General features: G+C 36.2%; 1 non-coding gene across 1 annotated transcript; it reads left to right on the top strand.

Moving 5' to 3' along the window:
- Nucleotides 1-13,594: 13,594 nt before the first annotated feature.
- On the top strand, nt 13,595-13,758 carry LOC126026662 (U1 spliceosomal RNA). Its single transcript, XR_007501886.1, has one exon. It is a non-coding gene; the product is annotated as a U1 spliceosomal RNA (small nuclear RNA).
- Nucleotides 13,759-16,652: the final 2,894 nt, after the last annotated feature.

Below are 16,652 nucleotides of genomic sequence, written 5' to 3'. Positions count from 1 at the left end.
AAGCAGTATTCAGTTATGAATTTCAGTTCTTTGTTGTATGTTCTGTCTTCTGCAACTTTAAACCTCAGCAGACTTGAGGCCCCAACTCCTTTCACCAGTCCTAAATATAGAAACTTTGGGAGGGGGGGTGCTTAACTGTTTTTGTGTCTACCTGTCTTCCTCAAGAGTACACATCTGTAACTAGTTATCTCAATGAAATCTTTCCAGTATCCAAAATTTCTCAAGTGTTTCTTACTCCAAGTCTCAGGTGTGTTGTAAAAATGGAGAAATATTTGCCATTACTTGTGCCTTTATGATGACTATGATGTTATCTCTGATTCAGACTCAGATTATCCCATGAAAACATAGTCATTCACTTATCATGCTCTACACAAACATTACAGGATAAGTCTTTTGAGTTTATGCTTCACCAACATGGAAAAAATACTTTCTAAATAGATTGAGAACACATTGCTTTGCTCCATGCCTCATATTCCATAGAGTTCCTATCTTCTTATAAGAATACTTGCAACTTCTTTTGAGGTATGTCATAGAAATGTTATGAGCCTTCTTATATTTTTGCCTAAGGATACATCTCAATGACAAGTCTACAACTTGGATTTCTGTATACTTTCTCTCAATTCTGTCTCCAGGAAGATGGGAATTTTCCATGACACTATTATTTCTCCGATTTTTTTTTCTTTGGCAGATTTCTGATTTGATTTTATAATCTGGGCAGTAAGAAGTGACTCTGTTTCAAATTCCATTTCAATGATGCTATAAACCCTTTATACATGTGAATTTAAAATCTAAAGAGATCCATAAAATAACTTATAAGGTAAAATGACATTTTTATATCAAAATTTCTTTTGCTTCTTTGGTTTTGGTTTTGGTTTGGGGGCCACACCTGGTGGTACTCAGGGTTTACTCCTGACACTGAGCTAAAGGATAAATTCTAGCAGGAGGAACATACCAGGAACCTAACCCATTACCTACCTTCTATACCAGGAGTCGTGAACAAATTCGACACAAAGAACCAAAATTTTAAACTGTGAGAGTCAGAGAGCCACACCACGCAGTGACCTGCCAAAACAGACAACAAAAAAATCACTGATGACAAAGGAATGTACCAGCTCATGCTGTAAAAGGTCACTTCACTGCATGGCATCCTGTGACACATGCAATATCGGCTTAGTCAGTAGCATGTGCCATATGACTAATTAGTGGGTCTGAATTGGGCATTGTGCAGGATGGCTTCAGCAGGTGCCCCGATCACTCTCCAGGGCCCCGTGTCCAATGAGCAATGCCCAGCGGTGCCAAAAAATCCTCATGAGTGAATACAGAAGACTCTCCAGTGTCAGCCTGCACCAGTGATCTTGCTCATAGCACACATTTAGTGTCTGATAATGAGACCATGTCCAGAGCCAGATGGGATTTCAATTGCAAAATGGAAGCTATAGCCAAACAGGAAGCACAACGTGCCAGGCTTAACTTCTTGAAATTTGTTCAAGCATCTTCAGAAATCTTATATGAAGAAGCCAATGGTCAATAGTGGAAAACAAACACACACGCACACACACACACACACACACATACAGAGCACATGGAGTTAGCTGTGATAAATGAAAATATGAAGTTTTTCTTTATTTGATTTTATACTCTGGGCAATAAGAAGTGACTCTGTTTCAAATTCCATTTCAATGATGCTATAAACCCTTTATACATGTGAATTTAAAATCTAAAGAGATCCATAAAATAACTTATAAGGTAAAATGACATTTTTATATCAAAATTTCTTTTACTTCTTTGGTTTTGGTTTTGGTTTGGGGGCCATAAAGGCTAAATTCTAGCAGGAGGAACATACCAGGAACCTAACCCATTACCTACCTTCTATACTAGGAGTGGCGAACAAGTTGAACACAAAGAACCAAAATTTTAAACTGTGAGAGTCAGAGAGCCACACCACGCAGTGACCTGCCAAAACAGACAAACACTCACACAAAAGCATATAATTTTAACAATAATATATTAAACACATATTGCATTTTGCCATTTTGAGTGAGGGTCAAAATCCTGTTCACCACCCCTGTTCTATACTATCATTCTAGCCTGAACTAAAGTTTTTTTTTAAAAAGTCATTTTTTAATGGATCAGACTGATCTAAGATCAGACTTACCCCAGACTAAGAATAAATACTTAATATCTGTTCTTTAAACTACATTTTATCCTTATGTATGCGGTACTTGAATTACAAGCCTTTTTCAGAGGTTTTAGAAAGGAACACATGAGAATCATGTATTATATTACAGGCTTTTTTTCCCTTAAAGTATTTTATAAATATACTTGAGCACCGTGAAACATATGTATCTGGAAATGCTTATATAAGAAGTTACTGATTTCATCATTTTGCTTCAAAATGCATCAAAATAATATGAATTGGTGAATGGATATGATGATTAGGTAAAAAGAGATATAATAAAGTAAGTACAACAAACCACTCTGACTAGTCTGGGTGATGGACATGAGTAGTCGCAGGATGACTTTAAAAATATAGCATGCCTTATAAACTAATGCACAGGCCATCCTAATTCCCCCCAAACCCAAACTGACCATAAAACGTATTTCTAGAAAGATGAGTTTACATTTATGTTAGATAATGCACAAGAGGTACAAGATTGTGAGAAGTAGATGATTTCAAAGAGGTTATTTCTGAGAAAGCTCTTTAGGGCTAAAAATTACTTCGGTTCCTATTCCTACCCCTGAAGATTCATCTTTTATTTCCCCATCCCAACCACTATATTGAAGCTGTCACATAGGGTCCAGGGTATGGCTTACTCATTAAGGACAAACTCTGGATATTCTGTAAGGTAGGATGGAGAAAATTACTCTGTTATTTTGGAATATAGACAAATCGGAATCTTCCATGTCATTATCTTTGGTATAAAGAACATTTGTAGATTGGCTAGTTGATAGTTTAACATTTTGATTATTTTCAGACTGACAAGTCAACTGACAAGTCTGTGTGTGTCAACCCCTAAATTGGAAGCAGAGAACTAGATGGTATCTTGTGCAAAGTGATACCTAACCAATGTTGTTCCTGAATTTTAAGGAGTCACAATAAAACTGAAGAAAATGCTCCTTCAGGAAAAGTACCAATGGGGACTGTAGGTTGGGAATTTTCAGAGACTTTGAAAGAGGGAAAAGAGGTGATTCAATGAAACAGACAGGGAGTCTGATAGAGATCAAAGTGAGGTCAAGGAAGTCATTAACATGGATAAAATGATTAACCTAGGAAAGATCTGGAGGAAGAAGCAACAGTTCTGTAATGTCTTTGGAATCCTACAGCTGCTCTCTAAACTATTGGTTGCCTGACCATTAGACAAATGCTTAAACTCTGAGCACTGGGTTGTTTATGCATTCAAAACCAGAGAGCACTTACCCTTTGGAGTTAGTGTGATAATTACATATATATATTTCTTAACAGACAAATTGCTGGCAGTGGGTAATATGAGGCCCCAAAAGCCAAAGGTGTGTGAATAAGCAAAAACAATGATTTGCTGTCCTACCCTGCTGGGGTGACTTATAACTGAAAAGGGGGGGGGATCACCATTCTTGTAAGAGGTCCCAAAGTGGAACTATAAAAAAACTGGTTATGAGATCTAGAAATTTCTTGGGGATAATCCTGTTGTGGGAAGAGGATAGTTATGTCCTCAGAAATGTAGAAATAAGTAATAGTTACCATAATCTCCATAAGGCAGACAAAGAACCTGGGAAACCAAAATTTACATGAAGAACTTCTTATTTCCAACTAAGCCACAGTTAAATAAGCTTTACCTGCACAAATAATTTAAGATATATATCATATTTTAATCATGTTTAATTGGTTCTCAATTGGCAATTTTGGCCAGCAGGTAAAAGAGAATATATGAAGATGGTAAATATAGGTTACATCTGGGAACAGAAAAACCATTTCCAGAAAAACAACAACAGATCTAACACATGAGTTGAATCATGATTATGGAGATCAGTTGATCAAGCTGGAATTCCTGAGGAAATTAGAGTTTACAAGAAGAGTACTTTCCATGTTGAGGATGGAGGCTTTTTTCTAGCGGGACAATATGAACCTATTTCATGAATTAAGTTCATATACAAAGATGAATAAAAACTCTTTTATTGGCAGCCATAGGACAGAGTTGCAAGCTGAAGTAACTTCCTTAAGAAGTAGAAAGTAAGCATTTATCAGATCTGTAGCACAAACAAATGAACCCATAAAGCCCAGCTCAAACTCTCTTCTCATCCATAAAGTGAAATTCTGTGGGAAACTTTGCTACGAAATAAAAAGGAGAGAAAAATCTTATGAAGTCATTATTGGGATCAAAGACTCGGCTAAGCTTTCGAAGGTGATAATCTGAGTGATTCAAATCAATTAATAAAATACTAGTTCTTATTAAATAAGAAAAATGTTAAGCCATTTCCCACTAGGACTTTACATATTAACTAAACTTGCACGGTGAATTTTATGGGGTGCATTTATTTTGTCTCTGCTGTACCAAGTAGAAGGGCATGTGGCTTGATCTTACCCCCAAAACAAACCCTTTGATGTGTACTTTGGGATGAGTGAAGCTCAAAGAGTTTATTCCAATATTTCTCTACATCGTGGGTTGCATTTTTTTCAATAGTGCAGGGACATTTTTACCATTGTTCAAATTTTATTGAGCCTTCAAATTTTGTAAAAAAGAATTACTTTCCTTACTCATCTCTGGGAAGCCTACTTTCAATATGGGGTGGAAATATATTCTTATCAACCTTTAGGATCTATGGAAATTTTTTAATTTTTTTAATTAAAGTATTAAAAGAAATTATTTGTTCGTTAAATGGAAAGGACACAGTTTTTCTTTTGAACACTTAAAAAAGCCTGTTTGTCAACTTGGCAGAGCATTCAACCATAAAACACAAATCCCACTTTGTCATTGAAGAAAGGCTCATAATTTTACCTTTTATTAGTTGAATCACCTTCAAATGAATGGAGCAAGGGATGAACCTTACTTGAAGAATATAAGTGTATCATAAAACTCCTCAGAAATAGATTTTTTCCTAGGTCATGGAGTCAAACAAACTTTGTGAAATTATGCTATAGTAATATGGGGAGAAAGCACTCCCTGTGTGTGCAGTGGGGATGGGCAGGAAGAGAAAGGGAACAGGGATAGTCAGCAGATCCAGATCCCAGAACAACTGAAGAGCAACATTTTAATTTTTATCTTAATTAAAAAGAACATTAGCTGTGGAGAATCTGGGTTTGACTCTTGATTTCCCCAGTAACCTTGGACATTTCTTATCTGAGACATTTCTAAACACAAAGGCTCAAAGTTTTATTTCTATGTGTTCAGGCTGTACCCAGTGGAGGTTCTTTCTGTTTCCACTCTTACTCTATTTAACAAGTTTCTTGTATCCTAGAATCTGAATTAAAAGAGCATCCTTATGCTGATATTCCTAGTCTAGTCTAGTCTAGTCTGAGCAAATCAGAACCTAAACCTTCCATCAACCTTTTCTCTGTCTCTACAAATAACTATATTACTATTTTTTCACTTTATGACATTATTTATATATCATCAAAACCTCTATGACGCATCTTTGTAATGGTGCATAATATTTTACAACTTTATTTTATTTTATTTTATTTTGGGGGGGGGTCACACCCGGCAGTGCTCAGGGGTTACTCCTGGCTCTATGCTCAGAAATCACTCCTGGCAGGCTCGGGGGGACCATATGGGATGCTGGAATTTGAACCACCATATTTCTGCATGCAAGACAAAAGCCTTTACTCCATGCTATCTCTCCGGCCCCCATACACTTTATTTTAAATTAAAAATGTTGTATCACATTAATAGGTAATTAACTTTACTGAATTATATTTGAAAGTGATCATAGTATATATTATGACCTACAGTCTGTGTATAATCTTCTATTTTGCTATACCTAATTTCTTAGGAAAGAATAATCACTCTCAAGACAATGCATTAGAGCAGAACAAGTGCTTTCAAGTCACCCAGGGCTTTACTGATTATAGAAGGTGCAGATATTTATGCATTCCCAGCTACCTGTATTAGGACGCATATGTGGTAAGGGCTGTAAACATGAGGGAGTTTTTTTTTCCTTCCTATCTTCCCACTCTCCAGTTATGAGAGACAAGTCACATACAATACATCTAACCTTGATTTATCACAAAGAAAGAGTCAGAAATAAGAATTGAAAAATTAAGTAGATCTTCCTGGTCAGGATGAAAGTATGACCAGCTTCTAATCATACATACAATATGAATATAACAAAAGGATTCCATGAAACAGATGCTTTTTTGCTGGAGGAAGACAAGCAAGGAATAAAATTTTATAAACTCTTGTACCAAGTGGTTTGTGGCCACCACCTCCTTTAAACCTCACCTCAGGGGGACAAAATAACTACAAATGTGATCAGTTTATTATCAAGAAAGCCAAGACCTAGGAAGAGTATGAAAAAGATTAAAAGATTCTATACTTATTGTAGAATCTAAAATTCATTCAATGGTTTTGGAATTCAATATTTCACCAATTTATCCTCCAATTCCAACTGAAGTTCATCTTTTGTACTTGGAATATTGCAAGAGTTCACATGCCTTCTGAATCCTACAATGTTAAATTGTTTTCTCTAAGGTGTTTTTTTTTTTTTTTTTGGCTTTTGTGTCACATCCGGCAGCGTTCAGGGGTTCCTCCTGGCTCTACACTCAAAAATCGCTTCTGGCAGGCCCAGGGGACTATATGGGATGCCAGGATTTGAATCACTGTCCTTCTGCATGCAAGGCAAATGTCTTACCTCCATGCTATCTCTCCGGCCCCCTTCTCTGAGATTTTTTAATGTTACATTTATTTGGTTATCTCCTAAATCAGTGTTTGACACATTTTTTAATACAAAGGGCTAACTAGCACATATTTTAGGCTTTGGGAGCCATGGATAATATTTTGCATATTTTTGCTATTTATACATATTTAAAAATCTAAAGAATGTTATTAGCTGGAAACAAAGATTTGGCCCAAAGGCCATAGTTCAGCAAACAACTCTCTGAGCTCTGGTAATGTCAAATTTTGGTTATAGCTCCTTTGTGGCAATGAGAATCTGTTAAAACTAAGATGAGTGATTGGATGAAGACTATGTTCACCCTGTGATGAATTTTCTGTGTAAGCTGGGTCTGGAATCAGGCTTACAGGAGAATCCAGATGTTGCTATTTGTGTCTCACCATTCCCATTAAGGACCTGAAAATAACACCAGATGATACTTTATACATGCCATTGTTCTTGGCAGCTTGATATGACAAGAGTAGAACTTTCAATGAAATTGAAAGACTATTTCCAACCCTTGTCTTTGTCTAGGAAATCAACAGTCACAAGGGAATGACATAAAGCCAAGATTATTTTTTAAATATATTTTTTATTTAAACACCTTGATTACATACATGATTGTGTTGTTTGGGTTTCAGTCATGTAAAGAACGCCACCCATTACCAGTGCAACATTCCCATCATCAATGTCCCAAGTCTCCCTGCTCCCCACCTGTACTCTAGACAGGCTTTCTATTTCCTTCATACATTCTCATTATTAGGATAGTTCGAAATGTAGTTATTTCTCTAACAAAACTCATCCCTGTTTGTGGTGAGCTTCATGAGGAGAGCTGTAACTTCCAGCCCTTCTTCTCTCTTTTGTGTCTGAAAATTATTATTGCAAGAATGTCTTTCATTTTTCTTAAAATCCATAGATGAGTGAGACTATTCTGCGTTTTTCTCTCTCTCTGACTTATTTCACTCAGCATAATAGAAGCTTCTGCTCCTCAAAGGAAATAGCGCCCAGGAAACAAGAGCCACCCATTGAGTGGGAGAAACTATTCACCCAATACCCATCAGATAAGGGGCTAATCTCCAAAATATACAAGGCACTGACAGAACTTTACAAGAAAAAAACATCTAATCCCATAAAAAAATGGGGAGAAGAAATGAACACTTTGACAAAGAAGAAATACAAATAGCCAAAAGGCACATGAAAAAATGCTCCACATCACTAATCATTAGGGAGATGCAAATCAAAACAACTATGAAGTACCACCTCACACCACAGAGATTGGCACACATCACAAAGAATGAGAACAAGCCAAGATTATTTACAAAGAATCACATGAGCATGGAGGATGCCTTGGATCTTGGGAGTCATCATTTTGGAAATCAGATCAGGAAGGATTAATGACCATATAAGTAAATATAGGCAACAAGTCTATAGAATTTACTATGTCCCATACATAATAGCTTTTTTAATCTTCACAATAATCCTGTGAGAGAGGCAATAGTTTTTCCCTTACTTTCTACATGGGAAAGACCAAGACACAGAGCACTCGGCAGATAATTCATCTGAGTTTACTCAGCAAGTAAGTGGCAGTTGCAAGAGTTAATGCCAGAAAAACCAGCTTAAGAGTCCCTGATCCTGGCCACTTTATTGAATCTTCTTTCCAGCTGCCAGAAAACGGCTCAATTTCTGGGTCTGCTCCATGAAGAACAGTGTTTAACTGGTGGATAGATTCTATTCAATGCCATGGTTTCAGTTATTCCAGACAACAGGGGAGTATTCTCCTTTCTAATTCTAATTCTCCTTTCCCCAGTTGATTGATCACTATGGCATTAAGAAACATGCCTGCGATTTTTCACACATAAAAGAGGATTTTTTTGTTCTTAGCAGGAACTTTTACATCCTTACTTGAAGTGCTTCCTTAATTGCTTAAAGTCCCCCTTCCTTTGTGGGAGTCCAATGGTTGCATCTGGCATTCCCCACACCAGTCCCTGTGACCTCAGCAAAGTTCTATCTGGGACATCTGCTTCATTCACTTATTCTGCAAATGGTAGCACAGCCCATCTATACCTTCCCAGAGACATAATAAAAGGGCCAGCCTGCATGACTTGAAAGGCATCTTCCATGTCTCATACTTTATTATTTTTAGGATTACTGCTATGTCTACTTGTTAGAAAACATCTTTCCTTTTCAATGAAATGTCTGAATGCTTGAAGAGAAAATCTATTGTTTTGATATTTTTGGCTCTGCTCTCAGGCATCACTATTGAGGGGCTCAAAGAACCATATGGGATGCTGGGGATTGAACTCAAGTCTGCCATGTACAAGGCAAAAAATACCCTTCCTCCTGTACTATCTCTTTAACTTTTAGAAGTCTTCAATTATATGACACAATTATATGTGTCTCTTTTGGATAATGGTGGCTTGCAACATTAACTTTTTATTTTTTTCATTACCTATAGTATTTTAACAAGTTCTTAGAATTAGAGCAGCATTCAAAACAAACTAGAATAACAATGACCATGCAATTTCACCCTACAAGTGACTCAGTCCCGCCCCGAAAATCACACCAAAAACCCAAAACAGATGGACTGTCCTCATTCTTCCAGGAGCTAGATAAAAATCTAAAGGTATCCTGAAATCTGCTTTGAACTTTGGCTCAAGCTATTTCCATGAACATCCTTGGTTTCCACTGAGGTAGATACTCTCTAAGCTGCAAAATCACTTTGTTTAAAGTTCCCAAAGGTGGGGGTGGGGTGGCAGGATAAAGAACAGCTCAGTGTCTGCTGTTAATTAAAACCAGTTCACGATGTACAGTGATTTGTCTGGGGCACTTCTGACAGCTGGATATTCTTTCTGTCCTGCATTGTTTGAACTAAGTCCAATGTCACAATCATTAAATCTTTGATAACTGTTGTTTAGGACAAAGGGGGAACTTTGGGTTTTAAGCAATGAAAGGAGAGTCTTATGTTACATTAGAAATGTTAGGGCTCATTAGGTCATTTTCACTGGGTTTGGGTGAAATAACTCTGGTCATATTTGAATTATCTATCGACACTTTTCCACTATACCCACATAAAAGTGTCACTTCCTCCTTTCTTCCCTAAGAGGTTCTTTCTGAGGGTTTTAGGAAGGAAAAACATGAAGCACCTGGTCTTACTCAAACAAGATCTGGGAGAGGTTCATTTCATAGTTGAAAGCTCCAGAGAGTAGAATATAGTTAGCTGTTTTTTAATAAAGACGGACCTCCAAATTTAGATGGTTTCCAGACAATTGCTCATCAAAAAAGTTTTTGCTTCATTTTGATTTGAGTAAATACTGTCGGGCTAACCAGAGTTAACCATATTATTTAGCTATCTTGATATAAATAGCTAAAAGGCATAATTATCTTCATGCTCCAAAAGACAAATTATCATTATAAACATATTTAAAAAACTTATTTATGTGTTATGCATTCCCTAAATTTATGAGTGCTATATTATAAATACAATTCCCTCCTAGTAACTATCTATATCTATTTATCAGAAGATAAATAAATAAATATATTTAAATAAATAAAGATATAAATTTATAAGTTATATATCTATATTTATAAGGAAAATAAATAAAGAGAAATATTTTTCTTAAACCTAGGTGAAGACTTAGATACACAAATTCTAATAGAAAGACACATAGATATGCTTAGGATTTTCATCTTTTATGTCAAATTTCATTTTTTAAACTTAATTTAAAGTTAGTTTAATCTATTACCAGGACTGTGTTTTAGAGCTCAGATGAAAATTTTCCCAGCAATAGCAACTGTACTGTTCTGGCACAACACTGTAATTTTCTTCTTTCCAGGCAATCAATGTCCCATGGTCTTTAAGTGTGACCCCATTTCTTTGGAAAGACTATTATAAACAAATGGATTTCTTTTGTGCTGAAATTCCAGGATCCTGGGGCAATATTTTTTAAGCACAAGTATGAAAATTACCTCTGCTTATTCAGAAATGAGTCATTGTCTCATTCTAAGGACTGTTGCTTATCTCAACCTAGTAAAGATCAAATGAAATTTGGGTTCATGTAAAGATGTTCATTCTGTATTTCCAATATTCTCATGGATTTCTTTCTATTACATTCAACTTGTGAGCTAACATTGTTCAAATATACATCTCTGGAGATAAAAGTTTCACCAACAGAGTCATATAATGAGGGATCAGGCACATTGGTGTAGGGTGTGATAATGAATCATTGTATACATACAACCCTATCATTACATTATTTTTTAAAACTGTTTTACCAAACAATCCAGAGTCTGGCTCATCAGTAGATAAGATTGCCATCTTCCTACAATTATTCTTGGAGTCTATGCACAATAGCTACAGACAGTCATAAAATAAGTGACTTGAATAAAAGAAATGTCTTCATGCCAATTGGTTATTCCAAGTATGAGAAATATTTGACTTTGCTTTATCGGTAGTTAGTTTTTATTCATCCAATTAATTTCCCAATAAAATTTTTTTGAGACTGCCCATTTAAAGTTGTAGAACCAAATTTGTATGGGACTAATCCATTCAAACACAAACTCAGTGTTTGCTTTGTTTACCTTAGAAACTGTGGTTCATGAAATTTAAGTTACCTATAAAGTTCTTATTTATGTTAACTGGACTGTGTGAGCTTTTAGCAGCTATGATGTGAACATGGAAAGCCTAGTAGAGCAACATGCTAATTTGACTTTCTACATTCAACTATCTTCTCTTTCCAAACTTATCTTTCTCACAGGACTCACTCCCTCAACCCTCCTCTAGAGAGTCTGGCAAGCACTCTAGATATTAGATATACTAGTTCTCTTACAAATGAATCATGAGTATTGACTGTTAAATGGAGCCTGAAGAGAAGTTATCCCTGGGAATTTGTGGAAAATATTTATTAAATTGTTTATTTAAAGAACACTATTCAGGATAGTAGTTTCTGCTCAAATATTTTCATTCTACAAGTGGTCTCTGGAACAGTTACATCATTTTTTTACTAGAGTATACTGAAAGAGAAGAGTACAAAGGTCTTTGAAAGAACCAATGGCCATCTGTCTTACTCAGGGCCCAATTACTTCCAGTCATGTGAGTTTAGGATGTATCTGAAACCATCTTAGCTGAAGCAGATGAGATCGAATAAAATGTTTGCTTCCTGGGACCAGTGAGGTGGTACTGAGTTAAAGTGTCTGCCTTGCAAGCGCTAGCCAAGGAAGGACTGCAGTTTGATCCCCTGGCATCCCATATGGTCCCCGCAAGCCAGGGGCGATTTCTGAGTGCTTAGCCAGGAGTAATCCCTGAGCATCAAACGGGTGTGGCCCCCCAAAAAACAAAAACAAAAACAAAAACGTTTGCTTCCTAACATAATGTCCTTATGACCACACACAGACAACAATGATCTCCATGTTCATTAAACACAACAGCTCTAAGAAATAGAAATATGAAGACCTGCCTATATGGTATAGGCAGTTTAAAGTGAAGGACAAAAATTTGGATGTAATCAAGTAGTTATAACACTAAGACACAAAAAACCAGCACACTATAGTATATATACTATATATATAATAGTATATATAGTAGTATAGTGTAATATATATACTATACTACTACTAGAGTAGTAGGTTATGAACTACTCATAACTCATGAATTGGTTAATCATGTCATGAACTAGTTATGTGAACTAATTAGTCATGAACGCAAAGTCATGATTTAAAAATTGAAGAGAACCCAGAGAATGAATAATAAATTCCTGCACTAAATATGTATTTGTCTATGAGAATTTCAGTTCTTTCAAGTATCTTCTGATACTTAGAATTATACATAAATCATTAAAGCAATGACAAGAAAAATAAATGAACAAATAAAAATGGCCCATTAACCAATTTAAAATATCATGCTCTCTGACTTCTGAGGAAGCTTGAGTTTATAGATAAAGGAGTTAAGATTTAGGAAGGGTCAGAAAGTTTATCAGTTCTCCTTATAAGAGGGTGTCTCAGAGCAATTAAACTCTGAGATTGTTGAAATGCACAGAAACAGTATATATTCATTCTCACATTCAAATCCTAGTCTGACCTTTTTCATTTTCCTAACTGGATGACTCACTCCCGCAACTTCAATTTCTTTACTTAAAAAGAATGAAAAGAATAATAGTATTTTTTATTATGGGTATTTCCATGATGCATAAATGGAAGAATTCAAATAAGGCCATTTAACATAACAGGCAAATAAAAATGTAAAAAACTTTCATCTACTTGGTTTTTCATTAATTCTTACTCTGATATACTATGGTTCTGGAGATAATAATTCCTCAATGGCTCCAGATGTTCGATATGTATAACAATGCTAGTATAAAAAAACTCCTGCTAATAAGTATATTTCTTACACTGATCATTGCTTTTACTAGAGTGATATTTTTAAGAAGTAGTTGAGGGTGTAATTCTGAGCCAGACACCTGTGTAGCATATGAGATACTTTAGTTCCCTTAAATTAATCTGCCAAATTGATGATTTCTGCATAAAACATGAGAATTCTGAGTGTTGAATAATAGTTTTCAACTGATGGACAGATTAAATAGTTCCATGTTTTAACTGCTTATGGATATATCTGATGTTTTCTTATCATCATTTTAATGGATTACTTTATGGCCAAATAGTTTTAATATGTGTTCAATCATAAGTATTTACTCATTTTTATGTGACAACTAGGTTTTCATATTTATTAGCATGATTATTTAAAAATAGATATTTTATATTTACCTGGCAGGGGAGATACCATGATCATGAAGGTGGTTTCCCCAGGGTGAGGCTTATCCATTGCACTCCGAATGTACTGACCCCTGCGATTTCCCCAAATGTGGGAAACTCGACTGCATAATTTGTGGTAGTGGGGGACTGCTTTCTCGCTCTCCCCGGGGGAAAAAAAAAGATCTTTTACCATTATTAGTGTCTGATTTTTTTTTCTAGAATAAAAGAATCTACTAAATTGCTTGTATCAAAACTGACAAGTAGATTCAGTCAATTTTGGCAGGGTGGTTGGCCACGCCCAGCAGCACTCAGGGGTAGTTCTGGCTCTGCCCTCAGAAATGCCTCCTGGCAGGCTCGGGGGACCAATTGGGATGTCTGGAATCGAACTCGGGTTGGTTCTGGGTCTGTCGCATGCAGGGCAAACTCCTTACCCACTATGCCATCACTTCAGTCCTCAATCTGTTCTTGAAAGAAATGTAACTCATACTGACAACTCATGAATATACCATCCATGTGCTTGAAGGCGACAATCTTGAAGTAGAGATTGCCAGACTCTGTCTGCCCTGCTGAAGCCACATTAGCTGCACGTGCCATCACCCACATCCAGCACTTCTCAGTGGCCCTGCTTCACCACTCGTCTGCAAAGATATCAATCTGATCAAAACTCCAGGTATGTCAGTATTTGGGCTGATCTCACCACACTATTTTGGAGTGAGTACGGGCACCCTCTGCCTCACCTTCTTGTACTTCTTCCGGAAGCCCTGGCAGTAGAAAACATGCCCCACAAAAGCTGCAATATTAGCAATGCTGCAGAGGACATCTCCAATTTTTTTTGGGGGGGGGGGCACACCTGGCAGCGCTCCTGGCTTTGCACTCAGAAATTGCTCCTGGCAGACTCGGGGAATCATATGGGATGCCGGAAATTGAGCCCTGGTCGGTACCAGGTCTGCTGCGTGCAAAGCAAATACCCAACCGCTGTGCTGTCTCTCCAGCCTCCAAATTTTTAAATATTGTCATCCCGATAGGAACACACCAGTTTGGATGCCAATGTATACCTGAAGCCACTTAATGTTCAGAAGTGAATGAAGTGACAGAATGATCAATTAGCAACAGTGATCAATTGCCAAACCTGCTAACAATGACTTAATGACCTCATTGATACAATAATGTTCAACTTTTTGTTACTGTGCTCTTTGTTCTACCCTCTTCTTTTTTTTTATTTTTCCTTTTTATTAATTTCACCCCCCACTTACCTGTAAAAAAGTATATTATGATCAACTCTGTCAACTATGTGATGCACAAAGTAAGTTATATAAAAAACAACTGCTACAAGTTGATGCATCCTTTGGGGATAAATTTTTGGGCTATAGAGTTTTACAAAAATAAGTTTATTTTTACTAAAATAAAAATATTTATTTTAGATTGAGTTAGGTAAAGAAATACTGAATTTCTGTACCTAAAAAGGAATAGATTTTGTAAGTAGAGCTAGTTTATACTGTGTTGGCTTAAATGCAAATACACTGTTTGTTGTTGAAAGTTAGTGATATAATCATTAAACCTGCTAGATAAAAGACAAGGGGTCTTAATAAAGCTCATTCATAAAATAATGCAGATGATAGTACTTGAAGAATAAAATAGGACTTCAGTTTGGCAGAGTGGTTTATTTTCTCTTTGATCTTAACTTGTCTTTTTGCATCCCCTAGAAAGTTCATTTCTCAGATACAGGTCAGAGGTGGAATGATACCCTCTCTTTATTTCTAATTAAGCCTTTTCATGATGACTTCATACTCTTGATTACTTGATTACTGCAAAAACTCTAAAACAGTGTTTCTCAATAGAGGACTGTATGTCTCCTCCACTGTGGGACCACATGCCATTCTAAGGGACCATAGGTGAAAATTGAATAAATGAGAAGCGGTGGCTTGACTAGGAGCCAGTACAATACAGGGGCCATAGGAACTAAACAAGGGAAGATGGGGGGAGTGTCACATTAAAAAAAAAGCTTAAGAAATGTTATGTTGATCTAAAGCACTCTTCACACAATCGGTATCATCTCTCCTGCAGACTTTCTCTAGAATCATGGTATTCAGCTAATTCCACATCATAAACATGCTGGAGGCTCTATGAATTGAATCAGTCAGTGACTACAATCACGTGAGAAGTCAAGGTCAAGTTTTCTAACCAGACTTTTTGTTTTCCCACCTAGGAAAGTTTCATTCTTCCTGATTCACATATTAATATGTAGTACCTGAAATTTCTGATTACTCTTTATGGAAAAAAAGCTCATTGATTCAGCTCAGGGACTATCTGCTTCTGAGATCCTTTAATGCTATCCTAGGGCTGTAATATAAACCCTCTCTCTTCAGTTGACTAAAAACTTTGATCATCTCTAATGTTTCATTTACCTTATACATATATGTATAACATATATGTATATACATCTTTATTTATGTAGTGTATAATTTCCTAATCTAATTTTGAAATTTATAATGAGTTATAAAAATTTTTAGATTTAAATTAGGGCACTGTGACTTATAAAGTTATCCATAGTTGAGTTTTAGGTATAATATGTATACCACTTCCCTATGTTAACTTTCCTTCACTAGTGTCCCCAAGGTGCTTCCCTGACTCCTTCCCCACTCACTTATCTTCATCTGTGACATGCACATTTTAACATATGGTTATTGTGGTTTGGATCTTCTGATGTAAGTGCTATTGACCCTGCAGTTTGCATATTTGGCTATATATTTTATCTATACTGCCACTGTTCCCAAAAACCTCTAACCTATCATTTTCTTCTTGCTAGCCCCTTTACTTTCACTCCCTTCTATGTCTTTCTCCTTCTGATATTTTGGGGTCAAGAATTAATCGAGTTATATTTCCTTTAATACCTAAAATTTCCTAGTTCTTTTACATACCACAGATACATGAGATCATCCTGGATCTTTGTTCAGAAATTACTCCATCACTTCTCTGCCCTTTGGTTAAGACCTAGTGTAGAATTTCTTCTTGCACTACACTGAAGACAGTATGGGATACTAGGAATTGAACATGGGTCAGCC

Source organism: Suncus etruscus, chromosome 13 (genome assembly GCF_024139225.1).
Source record: "Suncus etruscus isolate mSunEtr1 chromosome 13, mSunEtr1.pri.cur, whole genome shotgun sequence".
Classification (NCBI taxonomy): domain Eukaryota; kingdom Metazoa; phylum Chordata; class Mammalia; order Eulipotyphla; family Soricidae; genus Suncus; species Suncus etruscus.
Note: the sequence above shows the minus strand (reverse complement) of the source record. Positions and strands in the feature narration are given on the sequence as shown.